Source organism: Phalangium opilio, unplaced genomic scaffold (genome assembly GCF_054372755.1).
Source record: "Phalangium opilio isolate 3A_F unplaced genomic scaffold, DU_Popi_V2 ptg000039l_1, whole genome shotgun sequence".
Lineage (NCBI taxonomy): Eukaryota > Metazoa > Arthropoda > Arachnida > Opiliones > Phalangiidae > Phalangium > Phalangium opilio.
Window position 1 is genome coordinate 1528707 of NW_028324162.1, and position 13610 is coordinate 1542316.

The 13610-nt window shown below is 40.4% G+C and overlaps 15 non-coding genes across 15 annotated transcripts; all 15 read left to right on the top strand.

Annotated features, from left to right (window-relative positions):
* The first annotated feature begins 894 nt into the window (after positions 1-894).
* TRNAE-UUC (transfer RNA glutamic acid (anticodon UUC)) lies at positions 895-966 on the top strand. The gene has a single exon. It is a non-coding gene; the product is annotated as a tRNA-Glu (tRNA).
* Positions 967-1853: 887 nt separating this feature from the next.
* On the top strand, positions 1854-1925 carry TRNAE-UUC (transfer RNA glutamic acid (anticodon UUC)). Its single transcript has one exon. It is a non-coding gene; the product is annotated as a tRNA-Glu (tRNA).
* A 477-nt stretch (positions 1926-2402) lies between these two features.
* On the top strand, positions 2403-2474 carry TRNAE-UUC (transfer RNA glutamic acid (anticodon UUC)). The gene has a single exon. It is a non-coding gene; the product is annotated as a tRNA-Glu (tRNA).
* Positions 2475-3223: 749 nt separating this feature from the next.
* On the top strand, positions 3224-3295 carry TRNAE-UUC (transfer RNA glutamic acid (anticodon UUC)). Its single transcript has one exon. It is a non-coding gene; the product is annotated as a tRNA-Glu (tRNA).
* A 478-nt stretch (positions 3296-3773) lies between these two features.
* TRNAE-UUC (transfer RNA glutamic acid (anticodon UUC)) lies at positions 3774-3845 on the top strand. The gene has a single exon. It is a non-coding gene; the product is annotated as a tRNA-Glu (tRNA).
* Positions 3846-4184: 339 nt separating this feature from the next.
* On the top strand, positions 4185-4256 carry TRNAE-UUC (transfer RNA glutamic acid (anticodon UUC)). Its single transcript has one exon. It is a non-coding gene; the product is annotated as a tRNA-Glu (tRNA).
* A 476-nt stretch (positions 4257-4732) lies between these two features.
* On the top strand, positions 4733-4804 carry TRNAE-UUC (transfer RNA glutamic acid (anticodon UUC)). Its single transcript has one exon. It is a non-coding gene; the product is annotated as a tRNA-Glu (tRNA).
* Positions 4805-5144: 340 nt separating this feature from the next.
* Positions 5145-5216, top strand: TRNAE-UUC (transfer RNA glutamic acid (anticodon UUC)). Its single transcript has one exon. It is a non-coding gene; the product is annotated as a tRNA-Glu (tRNA).
* Positions 5217-6927: 1711 nt separating this feature from the next.
* On the top strand, positions 6928-6999 carry TRNAE-UUC (transfer RNA glutamic acid (anticodon UUC)). Its single transcript has one exon. It is a non-coding gene; the product is annotated as a tRNA-Glu (tRNA).
* A 427-nt stretch (positions 7000-7426) lies between these two features.
* On the top strand, positions 7427-7498 carry TRNAE-UUC (transfer RNA glutamic acid (anticodon UUC)). Its single transcript has one exon. It is a non-coding gene; the product is annotated as a tRNA-Glu (tRNA).
* A 1711-nt stretch (positions 7499-9209) lies between these two features.
* TRNAE-UUC (transfer RNA glutamic acid (anticodon UUC)) lies at positions 9210-9281 on the top strand. The gene has a single exon. It is a non-coding gene; the product is annotated as a tRNA-Glu (tRNA).
* Positions 9282-9708: 427 nt separating this feature from the next.
* Positions 9709-9780, top strand: TRNAE-UUC (transfer RNA glutamic acid (anticodon UUC)). Its single transcript has one exon. It is a non-coding gene; the product is annotated as a tRNA-Glu (tRNA).
* A 1302-nt stretch (positions 9781-11082) lies between these two features.
* On the top strand, positions 11083-11154 carry TRNAE-UUC (transfer RNA glutamic acid (anticodon UUC)). Its single transcript has one exon. It is a non-coding gene; the product is annotated as a tRNA-Glu (tRNA).
* A 1440-nt stretch (positions 11155-12594) lies between these two features.
* Positions 12595-12666, top strand: TRNAE-UUC (transfer RNA glutamic acid (anticodon UUC)). The gene has a single exon. It is a non-coding gene; the product is annotated as a tRNA-Glu (tRNA).
* Positions 12667-13093: 427 nt separating this feature from the next.
* TRNAE-UUC (transfer RNA glutamic acid (anticodon UUC)) lies at positions 13094-13165 on the top strand. The gene has a single exon. It is a non-coding gene; the product is annotated as a tRNA-Glu (tRNA).
* Positions 13166-13610: the final 445 nt, after the last annotated feature.

Here is a 13610-nt window from a genome sequence, read left to right on the forward strand (position 1 = left end):
ATCGGAGGTCAATTTTCTAAATTTTTTATTAAGAAACGAAACTAGGAACTCAATTGTTAAAACCCGAGCAGATCCGATATGGTCTAGTGGCTAGATTATCTTTCCCTCACCCAGAAGGCACTTGTTCAATTCCCGGTATCTGAGGTCAGTTTTCTAAATTTTTTATTAAGAAACGATACTAGGAACTTAATTGTTAGAACCCAAGCAGATCCGATATGGTCTAGTGGCTAGATTATCTTTCCCTCACCCAGAAGGCACTTGTTCAATTCCCGGTATCTGAGGTCAGTTTTCTAAATTCTTTATTAAGAAACGATACTAGGAACTCAATTGTTAAAACCCAAGCAGATCCGATATGGTCTAGTGGCTACGATATCTGGCTTCACCCAGAAGGCACTTATTCAATTCCCGGTATCTGACGTCAGTTTACTAAAATCTTTATTATGAAACGATAGAAGAAGCAACAATGGTGAAAACTCAAGCAGATCCGATATGGTCTAGTGGCTAGGATATCTGGCTTTCACTCAGAAGGCCCGGGTACAATTCCCGGTATCAGAGGTCAGTTTTCTAAATTTTTTTATTAAGAAACGATACTAGGAACTTAATTGTTAGAACCCAAGCAGATCCGATATGGTCTAGTGGCTAGATTATCTTTCCCTCACCCAGAAGGCACTTGTTCAATTCCCGGTATCTGAGGTCAGTTTTCTAAATTCTTCATTAAGAAAAGATACTAGGAACTCAATTGTTAAAACCCAAGCAGATCCGATATGGTCTAGTGGCTAGGATATCTGGGTTCACCCAGAAGGCACTTGTTCAATTCCCGGTATCTGACGTCAGTTTTCTAAAATCTTTATTATGAAACGAAAGAAGAAGCTCAATAGTGGTTACCCAAGCAGATCCGATATGGTCTAATGGCTAGGATATCTGGCTTTCACCCAGAATGCCCGGGTTCAATTCCCGGTATCGGAGGTCAGTTTTCTAAATCTTTTTAATTAAGAAACGATACTAGGAACTTAATTGTTAGAACCCAAGCAGATCCGATATGGTCTAGTGGCTAGATTATCTTTCCCTCACCCAGAAGGCACTTGTTCAATTTCCGGTATCTGAGGTCAGTTTTCTAAATTCTTTATTAAGAAAAGATACTAGGAACTCAATTGTTAAAACCCAAGCAGATCCAATATGGTCTATTGGGTAGGATATCTGGCTTCACCCAGAAGGTACTTGTTCAATTCCCGGTATCTGAGGTCAGTTTTCTAAAATCTTTATTAAGAAAAGATACTAGGAACTCAATTGTTAAAACCCAAGCAGATCCGATATGGTCTAGTGGCTAGGATATCTGGCTTCACCCAGAAGGCACTTGTTCAATTCCCGGTATCTGACGTCAGTTTTCTAAAATCTTTATTATGAAACGAAAGAAGAAGCTCAATAGTGGAAACCCAAGCAGATCCGATATGGTCTAGTGGCTAGGATATGTGGCTTTCACCCACAAGGCCCGGGTACAATTCCCGGTATCAGAGGTTAGTTTTCTAAATTTTTTTATTAAGAAACGATACTAGAAACTTAATTGTTAGAACGCAAGCAGATCCGTTATGGTCTAGTGGCTAGATTATCTTTCCCTCACCCAGAAGGCACTTGTTCAATTCCCGGTATCTGAGGTCAGTTTTCTAAATTCTTTATTAAGAAAAGATACTAGGAACTCAATTGTTAAAACCCAAGCAGATCCGATATGGTCTAGTGGCTAGGATATCTGGCTTCACCCAGAAGGCACTTGTTCAATTCCCGGTATCTGACGTCAGTTTTCTAAAATCTTTATTATGAAACGAAAGAAGAAGCTCAATAGTGGAAACCCAAGCAGATCCGATATGGTCTAGTGGCTAGGATATCTGGCTTTCACCCAGAAGGCCCGGGTTCAATTCCCGGTATCGGAGGTCAGTTTTCTAAATTTTTTTATTAAGAAACGATACTAGGAACTCAATTGTTAAAACCCAAGCAGATCCGATATGGTATAGTGGCTAGGATATCTGGCTTTCACCCACAAGGCCCGGGTACAATTCCCGGTATCAGAGGTCAGTTTTCTAAATTTTCTTATTTAGAAACGATACTAGGAACTTAATTGTTAGAACGCAAGCAGATCCGATATGGTCTAGTGGCTAGATTATCTTTCCCTCACCCAGAAGGCACTTGTTCAATTCCCGGTATCTGAGGTCAGTTTTCTAAATTCTTTATTAAGAAAAGATACTAGGAACTCAATTGTTAAAACCCAAGCAGATCCAATATGGTCTATTGGCTAGGATATCTGGCTTCACTCAGAAGGCACTTGTTCAATTCCCGGTATCTGAGGTCAGTTTTCTAAATTCTTTATTATGAAACGATAGAAGAACCTTAATGGTGAAGACTCGAGCAGATCCGATATGGTCTAGTGGCTAGGATATCTGGCTTTCACCCAGAAGGCCCGGGTTCATTTCCCGGTATCGGAGGTCAATTTTCTAAATTTTTTATTAAGAAACGAAACTAGGAACTCAATTGTTAAAACCCGAGCAGATCCGATATGGTCTAGTGACTAGATTATCTTTCCCTCACCCAGAAGGCACTTGTTCAATTCCCGGTATCTGAGGTCAGTTTTCTAAATTCTTTATTAAGAAAAGATACTAGGAACTCAATTGTTAAAACCCAAGCAGATCCAATATGGTCTATTGGCTAGGATATCTGGCTTCACCCAGAAGGCACTTGTTCAATTCCCGGTATCTGACGTCAGTTTTCTAAAATCTTTATTATGAAACGAAAGAAGAAGCTCAATAGTGGAAACCCAAGCAGATCCGATATGGTCTAGTGGCTAGGATATGTGGCTTTCACCCACAAGGCCCGGGTACAATTCCCGGTATCAGAGGTTAGTTTTCTAAATTTTTTTATTAAGAAACGATACTAGAAACTTAATTGTTAGAACGCAAGCAGATCCGTTATGGTCTAGTGGCTAGATTATCTTTCCCTCACCCAGAAGGCACTTGTTCAATTCCCGGTATCTGAGGTCAGTTTTCTAAATTCTTTATTAAGAAAAGATACTAGGAACTCAATTGTTAAAACCCAAGCAGATCCGATATGGTCTAGTGGCTAGGATATCTGGCTTCACCCAGAAGGCACTTGTTCAATTCCCGGTATCTGACGTCAGTTTTCTAAAATCTTTATTATGAAACGAAAGAAGAAGCTCAATAGTGGAAACCCAAGCAGATCCGATATGGTCTAGTGGCTAGGATATCTGGCTTTCACCCAGAAGGCCCGGGTTCAATTCCCGGTATCGGAGGTCAGTTTTCTAAATTTTTTTTATTAAGAAACGATACTAGGAACTCAATTGTTAAAACCCAAGCAGATCCGATATGGTATAGTGGCTAGGATATCTGGCTTTCACCCACAAGGCCCGGGTACAATTCCCGGTATCAGAGGTCAGTTTTCTAAATTTTCTTATTTAGAAACGATACTAGGAACTTAATTGTTAGAACGCAAGCAGATCCGATATGGTCTAGTGGCTAGATTATCTTTCCCTCACCCAGAAGGCACTTGTTCAATTCCCGGTATCTGAGGTCAGTTTTCTAAATTCTTTATTAAGAAAAGATACTAGGAACTCAATTGTTAAAACCCAAGCAGATCCAATATGGTCTATTGGCTAGGATATCTGGCTTCACTCAGAAGGCACTTGTTCAATTCCCGGTATCTGAGGTCAGTTTTCTAAATTCTTTATTATGAAACGATAGAAGAACCTTAATGGTGAAGACTCGAGCAGATCCGATATGGTCTAGTGGCTAGGATATCTGGCTTTCACCCAGAAGGCCCGGGTTCAATTCCCGGTATCGGAGGTCAATTTTCTAAATTTTTTATTAAGAAACGAAACTAGGAACTCAATTGTTAAAACCCGAGCAGATCCGATATGGTCTAGTGACTAGATTATCTTTCCCTCACCCAGAAGGCACTTGTTCAATTCCCGGTATCTGAGGTCAGTTTTCTAAATTCTTAAATTAAGAAAAGATACTAGGAACTCAATTGTTAAAACCCAAGCAGATCCAATATGGTCTATTGGCTAGGATATCTGGCTTCACCCAGAAGGCACTTGTTCAATTCCCGGTATCTGACGTCAGTTTTCTAAAATCTTTATTATGAAACGAAAGAAGAAGCTCAATAGTGGAAACCCAAGCAGATCCGATATGGTCTAGTGGCTAGGATATCTGGCTTTCACCCAGAAGGCCCGGGTTCAATTCCCGGTATCGGAGGTCAGTTTTCTAAATTTTTTTATTAAGAAACGAAACTAGGAACTCAATTGTTAAAACCCGAGCAGATCCGATATGGTCTAGTGGCTAGATTATCTTTCCCTCACCCAGAAGGCACTTGTTCAATTCCCGGTATCTGAGGTCAGTTTTCTAAATTTTTTATTAAGAAACGATACTAGGAACTTAATTGTTAGAACCCAAGCAGATCCGATATGGTCTAGTGGCTAGATTATCTTTCCCTCACCCAGAAGGCACTTGTTCAATTCCCGGTATCTGAGGTCAGTTTTCTAAATTCTTCATTAAGAAAAGATACTAGGAACTCAATTGTTAAAACCCAAGCAGATCCGATATGGTCTAGTGGCTAGGATATCTGGGTTCACCCAGAAGGCACTTGTTCAATTCCCGGTATCTGACGTCAGTTTTCTAAAATCTTTATTATGAAACGAAAGAAGAAGCTCAATAGTGGTTACCCAAGCAGATCCGATATGGTCTAATGGCTAGGATATCTGGCTTTCACCCAGAATGCCCGGGTTCAATTCCCGGTATCGGAGGTCAGTTTTCTAAATCTTTTTTATTAAGAAACGATACTAGGAACTTAATTGTTAGAACCCAAGCAGATCCGATATGGTCTAGTGGCTAGATTATCTTTCCCTCACCCAGAAGGCACTTGTTCAATTTCCGGTATCTGAGGTCAGTTTTCTAAATTCTTTATTAAGAAAAGATACTAGGAACTCAATTGTTAAAACCCAAGCAGATCCAATATGGTCTATTGGCTAGGATATCTGGCTTCACCCAGAAGGCACTTGTTCAATTCCCGGTATCTGAGGTCAGTTTTCTAAAATCTTTATTATGAAACGATAGAAGAACCTTAATGGTGAAGACTCGAGCAGATCCGATATGGTCTAGTGGCTAGGATATCTGGCTTTCACCCAGAAGGCCCGGGTTCAATTCCCGGTATCGGAGGCCAATTTTCTAAATTTTTTATTAAGAAACGAAACTAGGAACTCAATTGTTAAAACCCGAGCAGATCCGATATGGTCTAGTGGCTAGATTATCTTTCCCTCACCCAGAAGGCACTTGTTCAATTCCCGGTATCTGAGGTCAGTTTTCTAAATTCTTTATTAAGAAAAGATACTAGGAACTCAATTGTTAAAACCCAAGCAGATCCGATTTGGTCTAGTGGCTACGATATCTGGCTTTCACCCAGAAGGACCGGGTTCAATTCCGGGTATCGGAGGTCCTTTTTCTAAAATCTTTATTATGAAACGAAAGAAGAAGCTCAATGGTGAAAACTCAAGCAGATCCGATATGGTCTAGTGGATAGGAAATCTGGCTTTCACCCAGAAGGCCCGGGTTCAGATCCCGGTATCGGAGGTCAGTTTTCTAAATTCTTTATTAAGAAACGATACTAGGAACTCAATTGTTTAAACCCAAGCAGATCCGATATGGTCTAGTGGCTACGATATCTGGCTTCACCCAGAAGGCACTTATTCAATTCCCGGTATCTGACGTCAGTTTACTAAAATCTTTATTATGAAAAGATAGAAGAAGCAACAATGGTGAAAACTCAAGCAGATCCGATATGGTCTAGTGGCTAGGATATCTGGCTTTCACCCAGAAGGCCCGGGTACAATTCCCGGTATCAGAGGTCAGTTTTCTAAATTTTTTAATTAAGAATGATACTAGGAACTTAATTGTTAGAACCCAAGCAGATCCGATATGGTCTAGTGGCTAGGATATCTGGCTTTCACCCACAAGGCCCGGGTACAATTCCCGGTATCAGAGGTCAGTTTTCTAAATTTTTTTATTAAGAAACGATACTAGGAACTTAATTGTTAGAACCCAAGCAGATCCGATATGGTCTAGTGGCTAGATTATCTTTCCCTCACCCAGAAGGCACTTGTTCAATTCCCGGTATCTGAGGTCAGTTTACTAAATTCTTTATTAAGAAAAGATACTAGGAACTCAATTGTTAAAACCCAAGCAGATCCAATATGGTCTATTGGCTAGGATATCTGGCTTCACCCGGAAGGCACTTGTTCAATTCCCGGTATCTGAGGTCAGTTTTCTAAAATCTTTATTATGAAACGATAGAAGAAGCAACAATGGTGAAAACTCAAGCAGATCCGATATGGTCTAGTGGCTAGGATATCTGGCTTTCACCCAGAAGGCCCGGGTACAATTCCCGGTATCAGAGGTCAGTTTTCTAAATTTTTTTATTAAGAATGATACTAGGAACTTAATTGTTAGAACCCAAGCAGATCCGATATGGTCTAGTGGCTAGGATATCTGGCTTTCACCCACAAGGCCCGGGTACAATTCCCGGTATCAGAGGTCAGTTTTCTAAATTTTTTTTATTAAGAAACGATACTAGGAACTTAATTGTTAGAACCCAAGCAGATCCGATATGGTCTAGTGGCTAGATTATCTTTCCCTCACCCAGAAGGCACTTGTTCAATTCCCGGTATCTGAGGTCAGTTTACTAAATTCTTTATTAAGAAAAGATACTAGGAACTCAATTGTTAAAACCCAAGCAGATCCAATATGGTCTATTGGCTAGGATATCTGGCTTCACCCAGAAGGCACTTGTTCAATTCCTGGTATCTGACGTCAGTTTTCTAAAATCTTTATTATGAAACGATAGAAGAACCTTAATGGTGAAGACTCGAGCAGATCCGATATGGTCTAGTGGCTAGGATATCTGGCTTTCACCCAGAAGGCCCGGGTTCAGATCCCGGTATCGGAGGTCAGTTTTCCAAATTCTTTATTAAGAAACGATACTAGGAACACAATTGTTAAAACCCAAGCAGATCCGATTTGGTCTAGTGGCTACGATATCTGGCTTCACCCAGAAGGCACTTGTTCAATTCCCGGTATCTGACGTCCGTTTTCTAAAATCTTTATTATGAAACGAAAGAAGAAGCTTAATGGTGAAAACTCAGAAGGCCCGGGTTCAGATCCCGGTATTGGAGGTCAGTTTTCTAAATTTTTTGTTAAGAAACGATACTAGGAACTCAATTGTTAAAACCCAAGCAGATCCGATTTGGTCTAGTGGCTTCGATATCTGGCTTCACCCAGAAGGCACTTGTTCAATTCCCGGTATCTGAGGTCAGTTTTCTAAAATCTTTATTATGAAACGATAGAAGAACCTTAATGGTGAAGACTCGAGCAGATCCGATATGGTCTAGTGGCTAGGATATCTGGCTTTCACCCAGAAGGCCCGGGTTCAATTCCCGGTATCGGAGGCCAATTTTCTAAATTTTTTATTAAGAAACGAAACTAGGAACTCAATTGTTAAAACCCGAGCAGATCCGATATGGTCTAGTGGCTAGATTATCTTTCCCTCACCCAGAAGGCACTTGTTCAATTCCCGGTATCTGAGGTCAGTTTTCTAAATTCTTTATTAAGAAAAGATACTAGGAACTCAATTGTTAAAACCCAAGCAGATCCGATTTGGTCTAGTGGCTACGATATCTGGCTTTCACCCAGAAGGACCGGGTTCAATTCCGGGTATCGGAGGTCCTTTTTCTAAAATCTTTATTATGAAACGAAAGAAGAAGCTCAATGGTGAAAACTCAAGCAGATCCGATATGGTCTAGTGGATAGGAAATCTGGCTTTCACCCAGAAGGCCCGGGTTCAGATCCCGGTATCGGAGGTCAGTTTTCTAAATTCTTTATTAAGAAACGATACTAGGAACTCAATTGTTTAAACCCAAGCAGATCCGATATGGTCTAGTGGCTACGATATCTGGCTTCACCCAGAAGGCACTTATTCAATTCCCGGTATCTGACGTCAGTTTACTAAAATCTTTATTATGAAAAGATAGAAGAAGCAACAATGGTGAAAACTCAAGCAGATCCGATATGGTCTAGTGGCTAGGATATCTGGCTTTCACCCAGAAGGCCCGGGTACAATTCCCGGTATCAGAGGTCAGTTTTCTAAATTTTTTAATTAAGAATGATACTAGGAACTTAATTGTTAGAACCCAAGCAGATCCGATATGGTCTAGTGGCTAGGATATCTGGCTTTCACCCACAAGGCCCGGGTACAATTCCCGGTATCAGAGGTCAGTTTTCTAAATTTTTTTATTAAGAAACGATACTAGGAACTTAATTGTTAGAACCCAAGCAGATCCGATATGGTCTAGTGGCTAGATTATCTTTCCCTCACCCAGAAGGCACTTGTTCAATTCCCGGTATCTGAGGTCAGTTTACTAAATTCTTTATTAAGAAAAGATACTAGGAACTCAATTGTTAAAACCCAAGCAGATCCAATATGGTCTATTGGCTAGGATATCTGGCTTCACCCGGAAGGCACTTGTTCAATTCCCGGTATCTGAGGTCAGTTTTCTAAAATCTTTATTATGAAACGATAGAAGAAGCAACAATGGTGAAAACTCAAGCAGATCCGATATGGTCTAGTGGCTAGGATATCTGGCTTTCACCCAGAAGGCCCGGGTACAATTCCCGGTATCAGAGGTCAGTTTTCTAAATTTTTTTATTAAGAATGATACTAGGAACTTAATTGTTAGAACCCAAGCAGATCCGATATGGTCTAGTGGCTAGGATATCTGGCTTTCACCCACAAGGCCCGGGTACAATTCCCGGTATCAGAGGTCAGTTTTCTAAATTTTTTTTATTAAGAAACGATACTAGGAACTTAATTGTTAGAACCCAAGCAGATCCGATATGGTCTAGTGGCTAGATTATCTTTCCCTCACCCAGAAGGCACTTGTTCAATTCCCGGTATCTGAGGTCAGTTTACTAAATTCTTTATTAAGAAAAGATACTAGGAACTCAATTGTTAAAACCCAAGCAGATCCAATATGGTCTATTGGCTAGGATATCTGGCTTCACCCAGAAGGCACTTGTTCAATTCCTGGTATCTGACGTCAGTTTTCTAAAATCTTTATTATGAAACGATAGAAGAACCTTAATGGTGAAGACTCGAGCAGATCCGATATGGTCTAGTGGCTAGGATATCTGGCTTTCACCCAGAAGGCCCGGGTTCAGATCCCGGTATCGGAGGTCAGTTTTCCAAATTCTTTATTAAGAAACGATACTAGGAACACAATTGTTAAAACCCAAGCAGATCCGATTTGGTCTAGTGGCTACGATATCTGGCTTCACCCAGAAGGCACTTGTTCAATTCCCGGTATCTGACGTCCGTTTTCTAAAATCTTTATTATGAAACGAAAGAAGAAGCTTAATGGTGAAAACTCAGAAGGCCCGGGTTCAGATCCCGGTATTGGAGGTCAGTTTTCTAAATTTTTTGTTAAGAAACGATACTAGGAACTCAATTGTTAAAACCCAAGCAGATCCGATTTGGTCTAGTGGCTTCGATATCTGGCTTCACCCAGAAGGCACTTGTTCAATTCCCGGTATCTGACGTCCGTTTTCTAAAATCTTTATTATGAAACGAAAGAAGAAGCTCAATGGTGAAAACTCAAGCAGATCCGATATGGTCTAGTGGATAGGAAATCTGGCTTTCACCCAGAAGGCCCGGGTTCAATTCCCGGTATCGGAGGTCAGTTTTCTAAATTTTTTTATTAAGAAACGATTCTAGGAACTCAATTGTTAAAACCCAAGCAGATCCGATATGGTCTAGTGGCTAGGATTTATGGCTTTCACCTACAAGGCCCGGGTACAATTCCCGGTATCAGAGGTCAGTTTTCTAAATTTTTTTTTATTAAGAAACGATACTAGGAACTTAATTGTTAGAACGCAAGCAGATCCGATATGGTCTAGTGGCTAGATTATCTTTCCCTCACCCAGAAGGCACTTGTTCAATTCCCGGTATCTGAGGTCAGTTTTCTAAATTCTTTATTAAGAAAAGATACTAGGAACTCAATTGTTAAAACCCAAGCAGATCCAATATGGTCTATTGGCTAGGATATCTGGCTTTCACCCAGAAGGCCCGGGTTCAATTCCCGGTATCGGAGGTCAATTTTCTAAATTTTTTATTAAGAAACGAAACTAGGAACTCAATTGTTAAAACCCGAGCAGATCCGATATGGTCTAGTGGCTAGATTATCTTTCCCTCACCCAGAAGGCACTTGTTCAATTCCCGGTATCTGAGGTCAGTTTTCTAAATTTTTTATTAAGAAACGATACTAGGAACTTAATTGTTAGAACCCAAGCAGATCCGATATGGTCTAGTGGCTAGATTATCTTTCCCTCACCCAGAAGGCACTTGTTCAATTCCCGGTATCTGAGGTCAGTTTTCTAAATTCTTTATTAAGAAACGATACTAGGAACTCAATTGTTAAAACCCAAGCAGATCCGATATGGTCTAGTGGCTACGATATCTGGCTTCACCCAGAAGGCACTTATTCAATTCCCGGTATCTGACGTCAGTTTACTAAAATCTTTATTATGAAACGATAGAAGAAGCAACAATGGTGAAAACTCAAGCAGATCCGATATGGTCTAGTGGCTAGGATATCTGGCTTTCACTCAGAAGGCCCGGGTACAATTCCCGGTATCAGAGGTCAGTTTTCTAAATTTTTTTATTAAGAAACGATACTAGGAACTTAATTGTTAGAACCCAAGCAGATCCGATATGGTCTAGTGGCTAGATTATCTTTCCCTCACCCAGAAGGCACTTGTTCAATTCCCGGTATCTGAGGTCAGTTTTCTAAATTCTTCATTAAGAAAAGATACTAGGAACTCAATTGTTAAAACCCAAGCAGATCCGATATGGTCTAGTGGCTAGGATATCTGGGTTCACCCAGAAGGCACTTGTTCAATTCCCGGTATCTGACGTCAGTTTTCTAAAATCTTTATTATGAAACGAAAGAAGAAGCTCAATAGTGGTTACCCAAGCAGATCCGATATGGTCTAATGGCTAGGATATCTGGCTTTCACCCAGAATGCCCGGGTTCAATTCCCGGTATCGGAGGTCAGTTTTCTAAATCTTTTTAATTAAGAAACGATACTAGGAACTTAATTGTTAGAACCCAAGCAGATCCGATATGGTCTAGTGGCTAGATTATCTTTCCCTCACCCAGAAGGCACTTGTTCAATTTCCGGTATCTGAGGTCAGTTTTCTAAATTCTTTATTAAGAAAAGATACTAGGAACTCAATTGTTAAAACCCAAGCAGATCCAATATGGTCTATTGGCTAGGATATCTGGCTTCACCCAGAAGGCACTTGTTCAATTCCCGGTATCTGAGGTCAGTTTTCTAAAATCTTTATTATGAAACGATAGAAGAAGCAACAATGGTGAAAACTCAAGCAGATCCGATATGGTCTAGTGGCTAGGATATCTGGCTTTCACCCAGAAGGCCCGGGTACAATTCCCGGTATCAGAGGTCAGTTTTCTAAATTTTTTTATTAAGAATGATACTAGGAACTTAATTGTTAGAACCCAAGCAGATCCGATATGGTCTAGTGGCTAGGATATCTGGCTTTCACCCACAAGGCCCGGGTACAATTCCCGGTATCAGAGGTCAGTTTTCTAAATTTTTTTTATTAAGAAACGATACTAGGAACTTAATTGTTAGAACCCAAGCAGATCCGATATGGTCTAGTGGCTAGATTATCTTTCCCTCACCCAGAAGGCACTTGTTCAATTTCCGGTATCTGAGGTCAGTTTTCTAAATTCTTTATTAAGAAAAGATACTAGGAACTCAATTGTTAAAACCCAAGCAGATCCAATATGGTCTATTGGCTAGGATATCTGGCTTCACCCAGAAGGCACTTGTTCAATTCCCGGTATCTGAGGTCAGTTTTCTAAAATCTTTATTATGAAACGATAGAAGAAGCAACAATGGTGAAAACTCAAGCAGATCCGATATGGTCTAGTGGCTAGGATATCTGGCTTTCACCCAGAAGGCCCGGGTACAATTCCCGGTATCAGAGGTCAGTTTTCTAAATTTTTTTATTAAGAATGATACTAGGAACTTAATTGTTAGAACCCAAGCAGATCCGATATGGTCTAGTGGCTAGGATATCTGGCTTTCACCCACAAGGCCCGGGTACAATTCCCGGTATCAGAGGTCAGTTTTCTAAATTTTTTTTATTAAGAAACGATACTAGGAACTTAATTGTTAGAACCCAAGCAGATCCGATATGGTCTAGTGGCTAGATTATCTTTCCCTCACCCAGAAGGCACTTGTTCAATTCCCGGTATCTGAGGTCAGTTTACTAAATTCTTTATTAAGAAAAGATACTAGGAACTCAATTGTTAAAACCCAAGCAGATCCAATATGGTCTATTGGCTAGGATATCTGGCTTCACCCAGAAGGCACTTGTTCAATTCCTGGTATCTGACGTCAGTTTTCTAAAATCTTTATTATGAAACGATAGAAGAACCTTAATGGTGAAGACTCGAGCAGATCCGATATGGTCTAGTGGCTAGGATATCTGGCTTTCACCCAGAAGGCCCGGGTTCAGATCCCGGTATCGGAGGTCAGTTTTCCAAATTCTTTATTAAGAAACGATACTAGGAACACAATTGTTAAAACCCAAGCAGATCCGATTTGGTCTAGTGGCTACGATATCTGGCTTCACCCAGAAGGCACTTGTTCAATTCCCGGTATCTGACGTCCGTTTTCTAAAATCTTTATTATGAAACGAAAGAAGAAGCTTAATGGTGAAAACTCAGAAGGCCCGGGTTCAGATCCCGGTATTGGAGGTCAGTTTTCTAAATTTTTTATTAAGAAACGATACTAGGAACTCAATTGTTAAAACCCAAGCAGATCCGATTTGGTCTAGTGGCTTCGATATCTGGCTTCACCCAGAAGGCACTTGTTCAATTCCCGGTATCTGACGTCCGTTTTCTAAAATCTTTATTATGAAACGAAAGAAGAAGCTCAATGGTGAAAACTCAAGCAGATCCGATATGGTCTAGTGGATAGGAAATCTGGCTTTCACCCAGAAGGCCCGGGTTCAATTCCCGGTATCGGAGGTCAGTTTTCTAAATTTTTTTATTAAGAAACGATTCTAGGAACTCAATTGTTAAAACCCAAGCAGATCCGATATGGTCTAGTGGCTAGGATTTATGGCTTTCACCTACAAGGCCCGGGTACAATTCCCGGTATCAGAGGTCAGTTTTCTAAATTTTTTTTTTATTAAGAAACGATACTAGGAACTTAATTGTTAGAACGCAAGCAGATCCGATATGGTCTAGTGGCTAGATTATCTTTCCCTCACCCAGAAGGCACTTGTTCAATTCCCGGTATCTGAGGTCAGTTTTCTAAATTCTTTATTAAGAAAAGATACTAGGAACTCAATTGTTAAAACCCAAGCAGATCCAATATGGTCTATTGGCTAGGATATCTGGCTTTCACCCAGAAGGCCCGGGTTCAATTCCCGGTATCGGAGGTCAGTTTTCCAAATTCTTTATTAAGAAA